Below are 20,107 nucleotides of genomic sequence, written 5' to 3' on the forward strand. Positions count from 1 at the left end.
ATATTGAGAATTGGCGAGGTGGTGGAGAGAGGGGTGTTTTTTTTTTTACTATTTTTCTTTAATAAATTAATTAAATTGGATTAGTAACCATATACTTGAAGAACAACTTCTCCGCCTTTGGCAGCTTTTGGAGTTGTTGCTTTGACTTCAGCTAAAATCTGCAGGTTGGAAAGCCCTGCTACTAGACATTTTATTATATTCACTGTTCCAAAGCAGTAGATTTTTCCTCAAATATAAATCTAGGAACCAGGGCCCAATGTTAATTTGCTTAGGTGCCCATCATCACTAATAGCAGCCCTAATGTATGATATATTGTATAAAAGCACCTACCATCTCCTAAACAAACTGGTACTGACCATTCCAATCTAAATGATTTAAACCTGATTTAGTACACATGCATTATTTTCCACAAAATGTGTAGCTAGCATGTCTGTGCTGCACTTACTAACTCCACATTGCCTTACTGGAAAAGTTACTTTATACACTTTTAACATGATTAAAACCTGATTCAGTTCAAATGCCATATTATTTTCCATCATATGTGTTCCTATAGTAGCTGTGCTGCACTTACCTCTCATCTAAAGCTGCCTCTGATAATCTTGTAACTGTCACTAGTGTTTCCGACGGTCACTTTGTAGTTGAAATACAGCTACAATCTGCAGGTTGGAAAGCCCTGCTCTAAAGTGTTACTGACTCCACATTTGAAAAGTTACTTTACATACATTAAACATAATTTAAACATGATTTAGTACACATGCAATGCAATTTCCCCTAATATATGCCTCTAGAGCATCTGTGCTGCCCTTACCTCTGTTCTAAAGCTGCATCTGGCAATCTTGTAACTGTCACTACTGGTTTTAACTGTCACTTTGTAGTTCACTTACTGCAATCTGCAGGTTGGAAAGCCCTGCTCTAAAGTCTTACTGATTCCAGCTTGTCTCACTGGAGATATCACTATACACATTTTATACATTAAAACATGATTTAGTACAAGTGCAATGTCAGGGGGCATAGTAGGTATGGTCACACTGCACATGGATGCTTTCAGATCTGGGTTGGTGGGACAGCCATGGGCTTTTGTTACAACACAAGCTGTTCCCGGTGTCCAAATCCACAAATTGGGGATTTAACTAAAATTTACTCTGACAAAAACCTAAGACCAAATGGCACATCACCAATCCATCAACTTTATCCTAAGAGCCACCCCCTTAAGGTAAGAAAATTTGGTTGTGTCCTTACCTGGCAAAACATCTTTATGTTGAGCTGGCAGACTGATTGGCTGTTGCTGATGGGAGATAAAATCCTATTCCCTTCACTGCCTTCTCTTGCCAACATTCAGTTTTTCCTACAGCTGGTACCAGTGCATGATGGGAAAGTGTTTAGCCAATCAGTAAGGTGTCCTTAGACATATGGTGGATGGAGCTTCACAGTCAATACCAGAACACTAGGAAAGAGAGCTTAACCAGTAAGGAAGTTGGGCTAAACCACTATCTGAAATAAGAAGGGGGGGCAGTTAAGCTGTGAGTGCAGAAGTGTCAGAATCATTGTGAACATAATTCAGGTTGTTGATGTCAATGCTAGCCTGATAGGTAGTTGTTATTGCATGCTGATAGCTAATCCCACTCTATGGAGAGCCCATATATGAACTGCTGGTAAAAATGTTGAGAGATTTACAGTGTAGTTACATGTCATAGGCAGTGCTATCAAGTGGCCACACTGCACATGGATGCTTTTAGATCTGGGTTGGTGGGACAGCCATGGGCTTTTGTTACAACACAGGCTGTTCCCGGTGTCCAAATCCACAAATTGGGGATTTAACTAAAAATTACTCTGACAAAAACCTAAGACCAAATGGCACATCACCAATCCATCAACTTTATCCTAAGAGCCACCCCCTTAAGGTAAGAAAATTTGGTTGTGTCCTTACCTGGCAAAACATCTTTATGTTGAGCTGGCAGACTGATTGGCTGTTGCTGATGGGAGATAAAATCCTATTCCCTTCACTGCCTTCTCTTGCCAACATTCAGTTTTTCCTACAGCTGGTACCAGTGCATGATGGGAAAGTGTTTAGCCAATCAGTAAGGTGTCCTTAGACATATGGTGGATGGAGCTTCACAGTCAATACCAGAACACTAGGAAAGAGAGCTTAACCAGTAAGGAAGTTGGGCTAAACCACTATCTGAAATAAGAAGGGGGGGCAGTTAAGCTGTGAGTGCAGAAGTGTCAGAATCATTGTGAACATAATTCAGGTTGTTGATGTCAATGCTAGCCTGATAGGTAGTTGTTATTGCATGCTGATAGCTAATCCCACTCTATGGAGAGCCCATATATGAACTGCTGGTAAAAATGTTGAGAGATTTACAGTGTAGTTACATGTCATAGGCAGTGCTATCAAGTGGCCACACTGCACATGGATGCTTTTAGATCTGGGTTGGTGGGACAGCCATGGGCTTTTGTTACAACACAGGCTGTTCCCGGTGTCCAAATCCACAAATTGGGGATTTAACTAAAAATTACTCTGACAAAAACCTAAGACCAAATGGCACATCACCAATCCATCAACTTTATCCTAAGAGCCACCCCCTTAAGGTAAGAAAATTTGGTTGTGTCCTTACCTGGCAAAACATCTTTATGTTGAGCTGGCAGACTGATTGGCTGTTGCTGATGGGAGATAAAATCCTATTCCCTTCACTGCCTTCTCTTGCCAACATTCAGTTTTTCCTACAGCTGGTACCAGTGCATGATGGGAAAGTGTTTAGCCAATCAGTAAGGTGTCCTTAGACATATGGTGGATGGAGCTTCACAGTCAATACCAGAACACTAGGAAAGAGAGCTTAACCAGCAAGGAAGTTGGGCTAAACCACTATCTGAAATAAGAAGGGGGGGGGGCAGTTAAGCTGTGAGTGCAGAAGTGTCAGAATCATTGCAAACAGAATTCATGTTGTTGATGTCATTGCTAGCCTGATAGGTAGTTGTTATTGCATGCTGATAGCTAATCCCACTCTATGGAGAGCCCATATATGAACTGCTGGTAAAAATGTTGAGAGATTTACAGTGTAGTTACATGTCATAGGCAGTGCTATCAAGTGGCACAGATTTAATATGACAGCCATTTTGATCTGATTATGGAAATCAGGAAATTCCCAAATTTTCAGGTGCCTGTGTATTTTGATAGATATGTTTATGAGCATATTTTGTCCTTTGTATGAGTATGGAGTGGCCCAGTGTCATTGTGATGTGATTGTGGATCAAATAAAAACCAATCTGGATAAGCTCATTCATGGTATGTGCTTAATTTGTTTTATTTGTTTTTTATAGAAACCAAAAATTAGATAAACCCAATAAAACGGTCTTGCCACCAACATGGATTTATGTATCTTAGTTGCTATCAAGTACAAGGTACTGTTTTATTATCATTTTTAAAAATTAAAACTGAAGGTTTAGGAATAGACTCTATAGCTGATGGGCTTCCAATTTGAAACTGGAATCCCATACCTGAACTATGAATTGGTGTAATTTGCTCCATCCAATGGGAGGCTTGTTGGGGTACAAAAAGAAAATGGACTGGGGATCAAGTAAATATATATTTAAACTCAAATGCAGCCATTATAATCATATACTGTCGAAGCAGAAAGAAAAAAAGAATAATACAACTTCAACATATTTTGTATTTGTACTGTTTTATTAGTATATTGCATTAGTGCATTAGATAAATTAACTTGTGAGATTCGGCCCTTCTCGCTTATATCATTTATTCACCAGTACTTCACCCTTAAGCTTAAAAAATACAATTTCCTTAAAGTGTATAAGATATTCCAAGTTCAAATTGTCATATTTAAGTTTCCTTATCTTAAAATGAGCACAAGCTTTCTCTTTTTATTCTGCAATAATCTCCTCCATAGATCTTAAATTCTCACTCACATTATACCAATCATCTACATTAATAAAATCTTTTGCTTTTGACTTAACAGTTACTATACTTCTTGATGAATGCAGTATTTAGTCAGTGGATCTGAGATTTCTCTTGAGGTATGTGTGCCATATAATATAAATATACTGATAGTATTGTTTCACCTGTGAAAACACCTCCAGCATAAATCTGTGGTGCCATATAATACCATCTTGAGATAAGTTTTTATCCTGATTCATATAATCTTATTACAGAAAAAGCAGAAAGTAGTGTTCTGGCTAATATGTGGCATCCAGTCACTCCAGCCTTTATACATTACATTTTTGGCTAACTAACTATATAGTAAATTGTTTTATTTTGCACAGAAAAACTATTAGAAACTTGTTTTATTTTGCACAGCCTATCATTTACTTAGATTTTATTTTTAAACAGAATTTTTCCTTTAAGCTTTAGTTCTCCTTTAATGCAAACCTTTGCTTAGCAATGGTATATTCACCAGCAAATGATTTTACACATTCACAAAAACACCATTTTAAACATCTTTTTACATCCCCCTTTTGTGTTTTTCTGTCAGTGGACCTTTTGGGTTGCAGACTGGAAACAGACAGGCTAATAACTGAAAAATGATACAAACATTGAAATGTGAACTTCCTCTTTTATTTATATTATACTGTATATCTTCCTAGTTTGAGTGGGACCCAGCAACCAAATAACATTTTAAATTCCAGGCTAAAGACCTTTAGGAAAATATTTTACTCCACCTTACCCCTTTAATACCAATCACAATAGGGCATGGAGCATAAAATGTGTTCAGTGAAGTTACATAGTTAAATCGGGTTAAAAAAAGAAAGTCCATCATGTTCAACCCCTCCAAATGAAACCCAGCATCCATACACATACACACACTCCCACTGACCCCTCTATACACTCACATAAATTCTATATACCCAAATCTATATTAACTATAGAGTTTAGTATCACATAGCCTTTGATGTTATGTCTGTCCAAGAAATCATCCAAGCCATTCTTAAAGGCATTAACAGAATCAGCCATCACAACATCACCCGGCAGTGCATTCCACCTCACTGTCCTGACTGTGAAGAACCCCCTATGTTGCTTCAAATGAAAGTTCTTTTCTTCTAGTCTGAAGGGATGGCCTCTGGTACGGTGATCCACTTTATGGGTAAAAAGGTCCCCTATTATTTGTCTATAATGTCCTCTAATGTACTTGTAAAGTGTAATCATGTCCCCTCACAAGCGCCTTTTTTTCCAGAGAAAACAACCCCAACCTTGACAGTCTACCCTCATAATTGAAATCTTCCATCCCTCTAACCAGTTTAGTTGCACGTCTCTGCACTCTCTCCAGCTCATTTATATCCCTCTTACAACTGTAGCCCAAAACTGCACTGCATACTCCAGATGAGGCCTTACCAGGGACCTATAAAGAGGCATAATTATGTTTTTATCCCTTGAGTTTATGCCCTTTTTTATGCAAGTACTTTATTTGCTTTAGTGGCCACAGAATGAAGTAAATCTATATTAACTAAAAAAAAGTGTGTGTGTGTTTGTGTATATATATATATATATATATATATATATATATATATATATATATAAATATATATATATATATATATATATATATATATAATCTTTTCAAGTCCCTGTGTGAATACACCCATCTAGTGTGTGCATATGGCTCCACCAAAAAAAAAATATATATATATATATATACAAGAGTCCTCTGCACTCAACCCATTATCAATATATTTAAAATATAATGATAATGGGTTGAGTGCAGAGGACTCTTGTATTTGACTATATGTATTTTGTGGTCACACCCTCATTGCACCCCCGCCTAATGGTTTTTAAAAAATAGTGGTGAGCACAACTTTCCCTTGTTTGTTATAGTTATACAGGAGCAGTGACCAGCTCCATGTTGTAGCTCCCACCCTTCCCAGCTATAGTCAGGTGATCCCACTGGTGTCTAATAAAAGGGCAGCCAAGTTTGGGAGTTTTACTTTGAAAACAGCTAGTAAGTTGCAGGTAAAACTTAGTCCCTTTGTAAAATGTATAATTAAGACATTGAATTCTTAATGAATCAGATGAAAATTAAGCGTAGGACTGGCCAGATATGGGATGACTTTGACGTAGTTGGCCAGCTTAAATATATTGCAATATATGGACAAACAATCCCTGTGTTGTTTAAAGGGTAAGGCATTTTTCAATAGCAGTATGCACAAAATGTCTCTGTCTTAAATATATTGATAATGGGTTGAGTGCAGAGGACTCTTGTATTTGACTATATGTATTTTGTGGTCACACCCTCATTGCACCCCCGCCTAATGGTTTTTAAAAAATAGTGGTGAGCACAACTTTCCCTTGTTATATATATATATATATATATATATATATATATAGATATAGATATAGATATAGATATATATATATAGAGCTTATATATATAGCTTTCCAGAGGAGAATGAGTGCACACTGGGAAACCCTTGGATAGGTTTTTGTAAAACCATAATTTTATTTTAAGTTAAATTTTTAATGTCTTTATGATAACATATTTTTACCTTTTGTATTATACATTCTGTGCTTTTTCACAGGACTTTTTTTCTATGCACTTTTCTAATCACATGGGCAACAATGCATATGCTGGTGATTGGTCTCCTCTTTAAATTCACATGACTCCATCTGGTGCACGTGATAGGGTGAGTGCTTCCTTCTTTGTCTATTTAAAGTGTTGATTTTAAACATTCATGGTCTTGAAAAAGGTCCTAGAGGTGGACCGAAACTTCGGCCTGTTTTTAATTAACTTAAATAAAATTATGGTTTTAAAATAACCTATCCAAGGGTTCCCAGTGTGCACTCATTCTCCTCTGGAAAGCTATTGATAATACATATTTGAGTAGCACCTGGGTATTTTGTTCCGTTCAGTGGTGTGCGGAAAAAACTAATTATATATATATATATATATATATATATAGACCAAATGAAAAGGAACGCACACAACCATAAAGAAGATCCGAAGGCTGGGTGCCAGTCTTTTAAATATATAATTAATCCCTTCCGGCACTCCATATTCAATCACGATGCAGACAAATAAATCAGTTCATGTAGGTTTATCAGGTGGACCAACGTTTCGATTCCACACAGGAATCTTCATCAGGGTGAGAGTGCCAAACACAGACAGCCAATTTAAACAAACAAAATGGCACCAAAATTCTGTTGCTAGGGAGCCTAGCAACACGAGTGTGAGGAAAAAAGGGTTAGGAGGAGTGAAAGTTACGCAGTACCATCCAGACCCCCCTTACCTGAAATCGCAACACTAGTGGGACAACCTGTACAGTATGCTGCAAGAAACCTGGATTACTCGTCCGACGTCCCTATGGAGGTGAGGTCAGGCAGGTTGCGTGAGCGAGGCGCTTCCCCCGTTGCTAGGCAACCGCAGCGGCTTCTCAATCTCCATGCACAGCAGAGTGTATTTCCCACCAGAGCCGGTTAACAGTGTCCCAGCGCAAAGCGCAGGAAGCTAGAACTGGTAAATGGCTGTACTCTATGCGTGACCCTAGTGCAGAGGGAGATCTATAGGGTATGGTTTCCAATACGTCACTGGTACTGTTCAGCGGTATCAATGCGAATCAGTTCTCCATGTCTTTTGGCCCGGTGTCCTAGGGGGTGGTATAAAGTGAGTATATCTCACGTGCATCTGCAATCTCACATATAGGGACTAGGGTAACATCCAGCGCAATGAACTATTATGTCAAAGGAGCATACTGCTTGGCTATATATCCCAATTTTAGCCAAGGGTGACATCACCCATATGGCATGCTAAGGGGTACTCCTGCTACCCACTAAGCTAAGGGGGGCATTGAGGCGGTACAATCAGGCGTGCAAGAATGTAAGAGTAATAAAAGCAATATCTGTGTATCAGAGCATGGTGCTGTATAGGACGTAACAAGACAGTAAGGAGCTGGTATGTTTATGCATATTGGTATATATCAAACAAAAAAGAAAACAAAAAAATAAATGTTAGAGGCAAAAGAGAGAGAGCAGAGATGTAACACAATTCTATATCCTGGAAGGGGTAAATAGTCAGGGGATATGGCAACATAGTCTGTGAGTCAGCAGGCGAACTTCGATAGGAGCAATAGTCATTAGGCGGTCCTTATACAAAACAGCCAAGAGGAAGTGTTTCATTAAGCCCACGTGGGGCTACAGTATCCAGTTTGTAGATCCATCTGGATTCCATCCTTAGTAGGGATTGATCTCTGTTACCACCCCAGTCCAGGGGGGGTTGATGATCTATAGCCATACATCTTAAAGTTGGCAGAGAATGTCCTCTAAGTAGGAAATGTTTGGCTACTGGTTGTATTGCTCGAAACATGTTGTGTGAATAAAAAGATTTTTTGCAGCAAAGCTCTGCGTCTACCTTGGACTGTTTCACCAACTATATCTTCTAATAAACAGGTTGGCATATGATGGTGCCAAAGGACTTCCCATAGCCGTCCCCGCCACCTGTAGGTAGTACAGCTTTTCAAAGCTCCTTGTTAGGGTTAATTCTAATAGTTGGAGTAAAAATTCAATGGGGGGGTGTCCGTGGGGGAGAAGTAAGGAGAGCCTTCCTACATGCCCAAATCCCTTGTGCATGCGGTATCACAGTGTAGAGGCTCTTGACATCCATGGTCACCAATAAGCAGTTATGAGGTAGGTCATGTAGTTCAGAGAGTCGCCTGATCACATGGCTTGAGTCCTGTGTATATGAATCCATACTTTGTACAAAAGGCTGTAGCTAGTGGTCAATGTAGGTTGCAACAGATTGATATAAAGACCCTATGGCCGATATAATGGGTCTTCCTGGTGGACATGAGAGAGACTTGTGTACCTTCGGTAAGGTATATATAATGGGGGTACGGGGATATTCTGTGGTGAGGAATCGATGTGTGTTCTGGTTAAGCCATCCAGAGTCCTTTGTCAGGCCTAGTATGGAGTCCAATTCTTTTTTGAATTTAACAGTAGGGTCGCCTGGGAGCAATTTGTAGGTGTTTTCATCTGACAATTTCGCCAACAGTTCATTTCTATAAAATGTATAGTCTAATAGTACAATCGCTCCCCCCTTGTCTGCAGGGGGTATAACCAGATCAGTATCATCTTCCAGGCCCCAAACGTCGGATTTATGTACACAATAAAACAACTTTGAATTTTGCACAAACAAGGAAAAGTTGTGCTCACCACTAATTTTTAAAACCATTAGGCGGGGGTGCAATGAGGCTGTGACCACAAAATACATATAGACAAATACAAGAGTCCTCTGCACTCAACCCATTATCAATATATTTTAAGACAGAGACATTTTGTGCATACTGCTACTGAAAAATTCCTTACCCTTTAAACAAAACAGGGATTGTTTGTCCATATATTGCAATATATTTAAGCTGGCCAACTACGTCAAAGTCATCCCATATCTGGCCAGTCCTACGCTCAATTTTCATCTGATTCATTAAGAATTCTATTGCTTCATACATTCATTTTACAAAGGGACTAAGTTTTATCTACAACTTACTAGCTGCTTTCAAAGTAAAACTCCCAAACCTGGCTGCCCTTTTATTAGACACCAGTGGGATCACCTCAGTATAGCTGGGAAGGGTGGGGGCCGGTATATTTTGGGACTATATATCATTGCTGATTGGTTGTTATAGGTTACTGCACAAGATACTTGTAAGTGTGCAAGTGTTGGTTTTGTGAGGAGTATAATTAAACCTTGTTAAAAATGTATGTTTTCTCCACTTGACTGAAACTTGATGTCCCTGGGTTCAGAAACACATACTGTATATGTTAGGACTCAGTCCCTTGAAACTGGGACATGTCCTTCATCTGCCAGTTAATGCTCAGAGAACTAGTCAGCCTTTGGGATCCAGAGGCACAATAATTTGTAAATATGTAAACTGAGAAATGTTTCTCAATTAGTATTACTTTAGTGAAAGGTATTGTGAAAAATCTACTTTTTTGTCAATAGGTGTCACTCAAGAAATGAGCAGCCTAGCCCCCTAATGTAATAAAAGGCTCTAAGTTTGCCATGGGGCAGTAACCCATAACAACCAATAAGATCGTTGCTTTTAAACAGGTGACCAGTAAATGCTGCCTGCTGATTGGTTGCTATGCGTTTCTGCCCATGGGCAAACGTAGTCCCTTTTATTACATTACCCCCGTTGTGCTTTATACAGATAAAATCTAGGCCCGTCAAACTGTACATGCTTGAATGAGGATGTGTAACAACATGGTGTCCATCACCATCTTTGACATCATTTTTTACACAGAGGATTATGCTAGAGTTTTTTTCTACCTGATGTTTTCCTGTTAACTTGCATGTGTCAAGCCAGGTCTATGGTACTGTAAAAAAGGCATCAAAAGTAGCAAAGGCAATTTGTATGCTGGAGTTTCACATTGGGCTTTACATACACCTACAATAAAATACACAGATTCATAAATGTGTATTTATGCAGTGATGTTTCACAAGTATGGGAAGCATACTAATACACCATGTTCATTTGCCGATTTGATGTAATTCTTTCTAATGGATAAATTCAGGGTCTGAGATATACACAGCTATATAAATGTGCCATTTGTTATACACCATATTTTACACCCTTTTGCGGCATAACTGAATATAAATAGTGTAATGTGTAATAGTTTCATCAAGGGAAGGTTCCCTGGATGAAGATATATTGTATATATAGACAGGCATACCTAAGCAGATCACATATATATAACCTATGTAATGTTTTGTGAGATGCAAGTCACTGATCCCAATAGGCCTGACTACACTAGGCAGTCATACCAATCATACTATGGTTCAACCGTCAGTCTGAATCAGTGTTTCTTTCTCAGGTTACTCAAATTAAGTTGGAGAATCACCCTCAGGACCCAAGACTTAATTTTTAAACCAGTTAAAATCACCTTGATCAATGACTGTTTTCTATTAAAATGAAGTCATAGGATCATGGAGGCCCACTGTAAACAAAATGGGGCCTAATTTTGGCTCCTAGCCCACAAGTTAAGAATCTCTGGGCCAGATGGAAAGGGTTAATAAACAAATAACCTTTTTATAGAAAACAATAGTAGGAAATATAAGGAATTAACTTCGCCACCTGTGTGGCAGTTCAGCATGGTACTACGGGTATGGCTGCATAAGGGCTGTGGAACATATAAAAAAGGCCACCAGAAACGTATTAATAAACATCCCTGTGTCATGCACAAATCAGTCCACTGAATAGCCCTCTGTATAATGCGCTAACCGGCTTTATACAGTACCCTATATTAGTTACTGTACACTGCTTAATTATATAACTATATCAATAAAAATAATATACATTAATTTAATATTTAATAAATGTGTCTCTTATAGTTCAGCAGTTTTACTTTTTGGAATAAAATTCCGAACTGAACGTGAATACATTTAATTTAAATTCATTCTTTATAGGTAATTCTATTGAAGTCAGGTCCCCCTCTTACAATTTTACATCCATGTAGCGAGAAAAAAAAAGACTCCTTTTCAAAACTGGTCATTTTAATATCAGAAATGACTAAATCAAAATTCCCTTTAAAAATAAATTACACAGAGTGTTATACAGAGACATAAGTGCTGTGAACATCCGCAAATTTACAAAATAATTTTCAGAATTGCTCTTTTATTATTCCTTCACTGTGCAAAGTAAATGCAATACAGAAACTCACTCTTTGATATTACAGATGGGCTACTATTTTTAATTGCTGCAGAACTGTGTAGAGAGCTCAGGTGCATTTGTCCTTCAGAAATTACACATAAACTAGACACTGAATAAGAAATCAAAGCAGCATCCAGTAATTGAAAAGTACTAATAAGAGTAAGAAAAGCAGCCGCAGCTGATGTTCTGCTGATGAAACACTACCTTCATATCTGATACACAGTCAGTGATGACTATTCATGTGTACCAAACAAAATATGTATCAGCTCTTCACTAAGCTCAGGTTCCAAGAGTTCTATTTGGCCCATTAAGAATTATGAAAAATTCCTCATCGGTGTAGAGCAGTGGTTCCCAAACTGTGAGGCGGTGCCTTAGCAGTAGCCAGGGGAGGCCTGTGTTAAGGGTCAGTTAGGGAAAGAGAGAATGCCTATTTGTACAGATATGGGACCTGTTATCCAGAATGCTTGAGACCTGGGTTTTTCCAGATGACAGACGTAATTTGGATCTTCATCCCTAATTCTAAATGTCTAAATAAAAGGGAGATGGCCTTTCCATAATTTGGAGCTTTCTGGATAATGGATCCCATACTTGTATTCGAAAAGGCACCTGAATTTGAGGCTGAAGGTCAGTTTAAAGGAGAACTAAACCATAAAAATGAATATGGCTAAAACTGCCATGTTTTATTTATATAATTTATTGCACCAGCCTAAAGTTTCAAAGAGGGCTTGAACTGAGAAAATGCATTTCTAACACTGAGTGAAACAGAGCCACAAATATTGTGTCCCTTTAGGAGAACTAAACTGTAAATATGAATATTGCTAAAAATGCTATATTTTATATTCTGAAATATAGCATTTTTAGCAATAAAACTTATTGCACCAGCCTAAAGTTTCAGCTTGTCAATAACAGCAATGATCCAGGACTTCAAACTTGTCACAGGGGAGTCACCATCTTGGAAAGTGTCTGTGATACTCACATGCTCAGTGGGCTCTGAGCAGCTGTTGAGAAGCTAAGCTTAGGGGCAGTGGCGTAACTATATGTCACTGGGCCCCACAGCAAATTCAATTTAGGGCCCCAAAATATTGATAAGGTGGCCTTTTCTACCCAGACATATTAAAATTGGCTATTAATTAGGGCCTCACTGGGCCCCCTATTCTACTGGGCCCCCTGCAAGCGCAGGGTCTGCTTCCTCTGTAGTTACGCCCCTGCTTAGGGGTCGTCGCAAATTATCCAGCAGAAAATGTGGTTGCCCTGTAATAGCAGATGCTACAGGGCTGTTTATTAAAATCTGATGCAATTGCACTGGTTTCTGTGCTGCAATGTAGTAATTATATGTATTAATTACTAATCAGCCTTATATTGGGGCATTTCTATTCTATGTGTACTCAGGGCAGCCATCAGGGGGGGAGAGGAGGGAGAGTTGTAGGGGGCCCTGAGGGTAAGGGGGGCCCAGCCAAACCACACTTACTTGATTAGCCGCCCCCATCTTTCTGAGAGCTGCTGACTTCGGGAAGGCATGGACGTTTAAGGGGCCCTGGCCACCAATTTTCTTATAATGGGGGGGGGCTTGGCCACCAATTTTGGCCATCAATTTTTTTTTCTCATGTGGGGTCCTAGCCACCAATATTTTTTAATGGGGGGGCCCTGGCCACAAACGTTTTTTTTATGGGGGGCCCTGACCACCAATATCTTTTTATTAACATGTGGGAACCCTAGCCACCAATATTTTTTTTGTTTTTTTACGGTGTGGTGGGGGGCGGACCTGTGGGGTGGGGAGGTTGGACCTGTAGGTGGGGCTTGCAGTGGGCGCAGCCCAGGGGGCCCAGGAAATTTTGTTGTATGGGGCCCTGTGATTTCTGATGGCGGTCCTGTGTGTACTGTATATTGTGAGTGGGTCCCTAAATTCAGTAAGTGACAGCAGCACAGAGCATGTGCAGTGAATCAGCACAAAAGAAGATGGGAAGCTACTGGGGCATATTTGGAGACACAGATCTTTACTGCGTAAGGGCTGTGGTTGCCTTGGGCTGGTACAGACGCCCAAAACATAATGTACAACATTTCTAGCTACTTCTTTAGTTTAACTTTCCTTGTCCTTTAAGGACTGAAACATGTTCTAGATATGGAACAATAGCTGAATTATTGATGCTGGGATCTTTTTATCTGTCTTATTATGAAAGGGGGTTGAAAGAAAATGTTGAACTTCAAAGGGAGGTTAGAACCAAAAACACTCTGAAAACCTCTGGTGTGGCGTATGTATATTTGGGGAAATTGCCTAGTTCATGTCTAAGGTGAAATTTCCAGATGTGCTATCTAGGGATGCACTGAATCCACGATTCAATTAGGGATTTTGCCTATTTCAGCAGAATTCAGACTGGGTTGAATCCAAATGCCTGTTTATACTGAATTAAATTCTACAAAATTATGTGAATGTTTTCTTTTGCTGCATGTATGGTTTTTTTCAACCCCCTTTGCCTGGTCTTCCTCGCATTTGATTCATGATCCTGCCAAATCCTTCATAAATGATTGGGATTCAACCAAAATAGTGGATTCAGTGCATTCCAAATTATAATGCAATTTTTGGTCCACCTGATACCCTGATATGCAGGACCCACCTGTCCTGCAGAAAAAAAAGATTCTGCACCATATTTGGTAATCTTAATTTTCCACCAGGATTGCACCCTTGCCCTTATATCAATTGGCCATTAAGGGATTTACTCTCTGCTTTCTAACACCACTGTCCCCTCTTGGGAAATGTTATTACCGTATGTTATTGAACAGGTGAGACATTTTATAATGGCACGTCACCTACATCTTACGACCAAAGAGACACCTACGCAGGTAGAAATTCTTTGGGAATCGAAGGACCCTCCACAGAGAACTATCTCATATCTATACAAGTGTAATCAAAATCTCGCCAAGCAATGCATTCAAACTTAAATGGGAGAAAGAATTAGGACTTACAATAGAGGAAGAAGATTGGGGAAAAATTGTCCTTTTGGTGCATTCAACCTCGGTCTGTTGCAAAATTCAGGAGCTCAATTATAAATTAAGCAGTTGGTATAGAACCCTGGTTAAATTGGCCAAGATATACAAAACACTTCCACCAACATGCTGGAGGTGCAATGAAGGGATGGGGAATCTGTCTCATATCTTCTGGGGATGCCTGGGATTAACAGACTACTGGTCTCAGATAAGGGAAACCATTAAAGAAATCACAGATGTAGAACTTCCAAATGCTCCTTTGGATCTACCACACGTCTAGATCAATTCGGACATATCGCAAGTCTGTTGTACCAATTTTGCCAGATACAACTAAATTGCTTATTTCCTTAAACTGGAAACAGCACACATCTCCTAAAATGGTGGATCATCCACACAAGAGATAGAAGAGACATATAATCAGAAATGGTTTTATTGGACACAGTTTAAGGAAACAGACAGTGTAACAGGGTAGGTGTTCTAGGATTATCATGCACATAGAGCTGTTTGTAATTCCTAGGGAATGTAGAGGTTAGTAGACTATTTAAGCATTTTTTACGCCTTTGTACAGTAAAGCTAGACTGGCTGATCTGAGACGACTGCTCATAGGATATTCCACGTGGGAGATATGTGTAATAGCTAAAAGATCTTTTCTTTCTTTCTTCTATCGGATTCATCTTATCAATGTCACCTGCTTTCTTTACATTCAGAGTGGAAATGGTGCCCCGATTGCAGCTTTGTAATACAGACTGTAAAGAGTTAAAAGGGATAATGTGTATAAACTGAATTTCTTTTTATGTTTCTTTATGCTCTGTTTAAAACTTTCAAATAAATCAGAATTTAAAAAAAAGAAAAGCTTTTGCAAAAAACACTGTACCCCCCACCCCACGTAGACCCCCCCTCCTCCCCCCTGGCTAATTACCCCCGGGGAAATTCTTCCAGCAGAGTCCCACGCATCCATCTTCTGTGTCCTCTGTAAGCTGACTGGGAGATCGGTATTTCTGCACATGCGCAGTTGGAGCAGTTGGCCGGTTTGCAACAACTGCGCGTGCGTGGAATTACATGGAAATTGCCAATCTCCCTCTCAGTTTACCGAGGATGCGGAAGATGGATGCGCGGAACTCCGCTGAAAGAATCTGCGGCGAGGGGTAAGTATGGCATATGGGGCATTACCCCAGGGGGGTAGTTAGCCTGGAGGGAGGGGCTTCTACGTGGGGTGGGGGGTACGGGGTTTTTTGCAAAAGGGTTTCCTTCTCCTTTAATGTTATCTTCCATTTTAGGGAATGCAGTAATCTTTCTACTCTTAAAGTGGAGGTGTGTTCTCATTTTCTTGTGATCATACTTACAGAGGAGGTTTCCATTGGATGGGCAATGGCATAAAGTCCACAGTCACCAGTGTTTGCTTGCAGGTCTGGACTGAGATTCAAAAAAGGCCCTGCCACTTCAGGTACAGAGAGGCCCAAACAGCCCTCCACCAGCCTTCTAAATAGTAACTGTCTATGGCAACTTTCAGCAGTCCCTCTGCAATTTACCAGAACCCACAGATTGCTCTACATCAAGTATTTCCATATTATTCATTCCCAGTACACTATAACATTTACTCACTGTCATACAATGGGGTCTAATCTTAACCAATGTTTCTCTATGCTGCCCTTATTAATATATACATATGGTTCAGGAATAAATCTATGGATGCAAGTTTGAAACCCGTCTGTCTCCCACTGCATTTTTAGCAAGGGCTGATTTGCATCAATGATTCTTTCATCCAGATATTCAGTGCCTTGCATGTTTTTTTTAATTCTGGTGCACCAGGTTGAATTCAGGGATCCAGTCATCAGTCCCTTTAAAACATCACATTAAATGTATTTTCTTTCTACTCTTTTTTGGTAGTAAATGAATGCCACATTTTCCCCTACTATTTTGGGAAGGTGCTGAGAGCATTCATTAACTTTTCTGTCTTCTTCTTTTCCTCCACCTTAGTTTTTAGGCAGTTATTTTTCCTACCTTTTCTTGCAATGTTTTTGGTCCCATTTTACATTAACCCATTATTGAGACAGTAGTATACTCCCTTTTCAACATGTGCTCATTAAATAGGGCAGATGCTGAACATATAGTATATGTATGGTGTCTCTTAATTGTAGCACTACCAAGAAAATAAAGTCTGTTTCACTTTAGTATTTCATGTCAATTGCTGATCCCGTAGAATCAAAAACACTCAAATGAGACTGAAACTAAGAGTCAGGTTTGGTTTTTCTGTTCCTCTTGTTTGCAAGATTTGGAGTCCTGTATCTTGCTAGGTGGGTGACTGACTTATTTATCTTTTCCTCTTTTATGCAGCTGTTTTTTTAATTTGTCTCTCTTTCCTGGTCACCTTTTTCGTATATTCCTCCTTTAATCAGATAGTAGAGGGCTTGCTTTCATGCTCAGTCTGAAGAGAGTGGAGTTCACTTTTGTGTTCCTTTTTGCTGTACTTTACAAGTATATGTCTCATTTCTCTTTTCCTCAATTACACAATTATGTCCTTGTTGTTGCTGTTTTTCTATTTCCACTATGATAATATGTTTCTTATTCCTCCTCTGTTTGTCACCTCTTTGGCTTGCTTTTATGTTCCTCTTTTTTCAGTGAGTAGAATAAGGTTCAGTTTTCTGTTCCCTCTCCTTGCAGGTGGGGGAACCGTTGTCTCTATCTTGCTTTGCTATGAAAATGTTAATTCCTTATTTCTCTTCCTCTCTGTTATACAATAGGTCGAGTCCTCTTTTTGTTATTGGAGCAAAGATTTGGTCCTGTCTTTTTCTACTTTTTCTTCCGTTTCCTTGCCACCTATACTATCTTTCCCTCTGTTTGTGCAGGAAGTGGAGTCAGATTTGGTTTTTTCAATTGCTAATTTTTGTGTGAAATCATTGCTTCTCTCTTGCTTTGTTTTGCAAGAATCCTCCTCTGTTATGCAGTTCAGTAAGGCCTTGTATGGTTCTACTTTATTGAAGTAGGGTTGTCTCTTCTCGATCCACGTTTTCAATGTCTGTATGTTGCTGAGTCATTGCTTCTCCCTTGCTTTTCTTTGCTAGAAATGTATGTCTCATTTTCTCTTCCCGTATCCTGTTGGTTAAAGGTTGGTTAAACCTCTTTGGGATTAATTGCAAATTTAACAACATTTTCAGATTGCCATACAGTCAGTGTCGGACTGGCCCACAGGGATACCAGGAAAACTCCCTGTGGGCCCAGGTGTTAGTGGGCCCTCTTGTTTCTAAACATTTGGCCTATTTCACGGTCATTCCCTATTTCTTTATGGGGTAAAATGCTTAATAATGGGAGAATATTGTAAGTATATATATAAAAGACTAGGAGAATAAAGAGGTTGAGTGAGTAGAGGAGGAATAATAGTTTGGAAAGGTCCACTGTCTAAGGTTTTCTGGTGGGCTCACGGTTTTAGGTTTTTTGGTGGGCCCAAGGTCTAATGCTTTCTGATGGGCCCCTGATATCCCAGTCTGACACTGCATACAGTCCCTGTCCAACAGCTGCATTGTCATAGGCAGCTCTTTTTCAATTCAAATGAAGGGAAGGCAAGGACATTCGATTGCTGTCAGTGTACCATAGGCCTTATTCAGAAATTCCATTTTAAAGGAGAAGGAAAGGTTAAAACTAAGTAAGCCTTATCAGAAAGGTCCACCTAAATATACCAGTAAATATACCAGTAAACCCTCAAAGTAATGCTGCTCTGAGTCTGCTGTCAAAAGAAACACAGCATTTCTTTCATTCTATTGTGTACACATGGGCTTCTGTATCAGACTCCCTGCCTTCAGCTTAAACCTCCTTGCCCTGGGCGTGAGCATGCTCAGTATGCTCGCTCCTCTTCCCCACCCCCCTCCCATCTCTGCTGTAATCTGAGCCCAGAGCTATAACTGAGCAGGAAGAGACACAGGCAGGAAGTGATGTCACACCAAGCTAATACTGCAGCTGCTATCCTAAACAAACAGAGAGCTTCTAGAGCTTTTTACTCGGGTATGGTAAAGCATTCTACAGAATAAATATAGCATTCTAGCTTGCCCTATTACAGCTAATATATTCGCAATAAAATGCCTCTGTAGCTTTCCTTCTCCTTTAATACTGCATGTGTATATATTTTATTTATATACTTTATGTTAAATAAAAGTGATACTTGTACAGTATGTTCTATTCACAGGGCAAAGCTTCAGTTTTTACATTTAAAAAAAAAAAGATGTAATGAATTAACCGCTTTAGCCAATAGACATAGCAACTAAAAGCACTCAAAAGAAGTTCATTGTTCAACAGCACTTCGCATATTTCCATTAGGGCCTTTTTTTTTCACATTATACCAACTCAATGATAAAGTAATGGAGACAATGATGCATCTCCCAGGCTTGGCCTTTGCAGCTGTACCAATCTCACTTATTTATTTTTCCATTTACTTTTTGCATATCTAGCTGTAATCCTTAGTTTATACATATGGAAAGTATGCATAATGTTATTTCCTTGGTTGCTATCACATAACTTTACATTCTGTTGTTCAGTACGCATGAAAATACTGATTTCTCGCAATATAATACATTATTTTCTTGCTTTGAATTGTATTTGCAAATAAGTTTACAGTTGCTGAAACTTTTTAATACATGCATAAAAAAATGTGTTATTTGGCTGGATATTTCCTGTAAATGTATGTGAAGCAAATAGATGGCATTGTGGCAGGGCTGGAACTAGGGGTAGGCATACATTATTCTATAACTTTGTATATGCTGGCCCTTTATTGGGAAGGACTTGTTGATCTTTGCACCTGTATTTAAAGGACAAGGAAAGGCAAAAAAAATAAAATCCCATTTTTACTTTCTTTAATGAAAAAGAAACCTATCTCCAATATACTTTAATTAAAAAATGTGTACCGTTTTTATAAGAAACCTGACTGTATGCAGTGAAATTCTCCCTTCATTTACTGCTGTGGATAGGAATTGTCAGATGGTCCCTAAATGCTGAGAATGGAAACAATCATACTTATGAACAGCAGGCTGGTAAGCCTTACTTACCAGCCGTGCAGAATTCAAGTAGCTTTGTTTATGACAATCCCTAAGCAGCCCAGGCCACACTGAGCATGTGCAGGGTCAGAGTCAGGCAAAGATGTTTAACAAAGTTACAAGATGACAGCCATCTGTGGCCAACTTTGAAAGCATAAATCATTTGTTTGATTAGGCTTGTGGTGCAGTAAGTTTATGCTTATGTTTAGTATACAAAATACAGCATTTCTAGCATTATTCTATTTTAGACTTTCCTTGTCCTTTAAGCTTTAACTCTTATAAAGACAACCCTCCATTCTCTTTGATTTCCAGGCGGAACTTTACCAGAAGGGTCTGCTTCCTATATAGTTAAAGGGGTGGTTCACCAACTTTTACTATGTTATAGAATGGCCAATTCTAAGCAACTCTTCATTATTTATTTTTTTGCCTTCTTCTGCTGACTCTTTCCAGCTTTCAAATGGGGG

At 39.2% G+C, this 20,107-nt stretch overlaps 1 protein-coding gene across 1 annotated transcript in view; it reads left to right on the forward strand.

Moving 5' to 3' along the window:
* The window catches only part of LOC108717854 (palmitoyltransferase ZDHHC14), a 114,066-nt gene that overhangs the window by 23,807 nt on the left and 70,152 nt on the right, over positions 1-20,107 (forward strand). The gene's annotated exons all lie outside the window — the stretch shown is intronic.

Source organism: Xenopus laevis, chromosome 5S (genome assembly GCF_017654675.1).
Source record: "Xenopus laevis strain J_2021 chromosome 5S, Xenopus_laevis_v10.1, whole genome shotgun sequence".
Lineage (NCBI taxonomy): Eukaryota > Metazoa > Chordata > Amphibia > Anura > Pipidae > Xenopus > Xenopus laevis.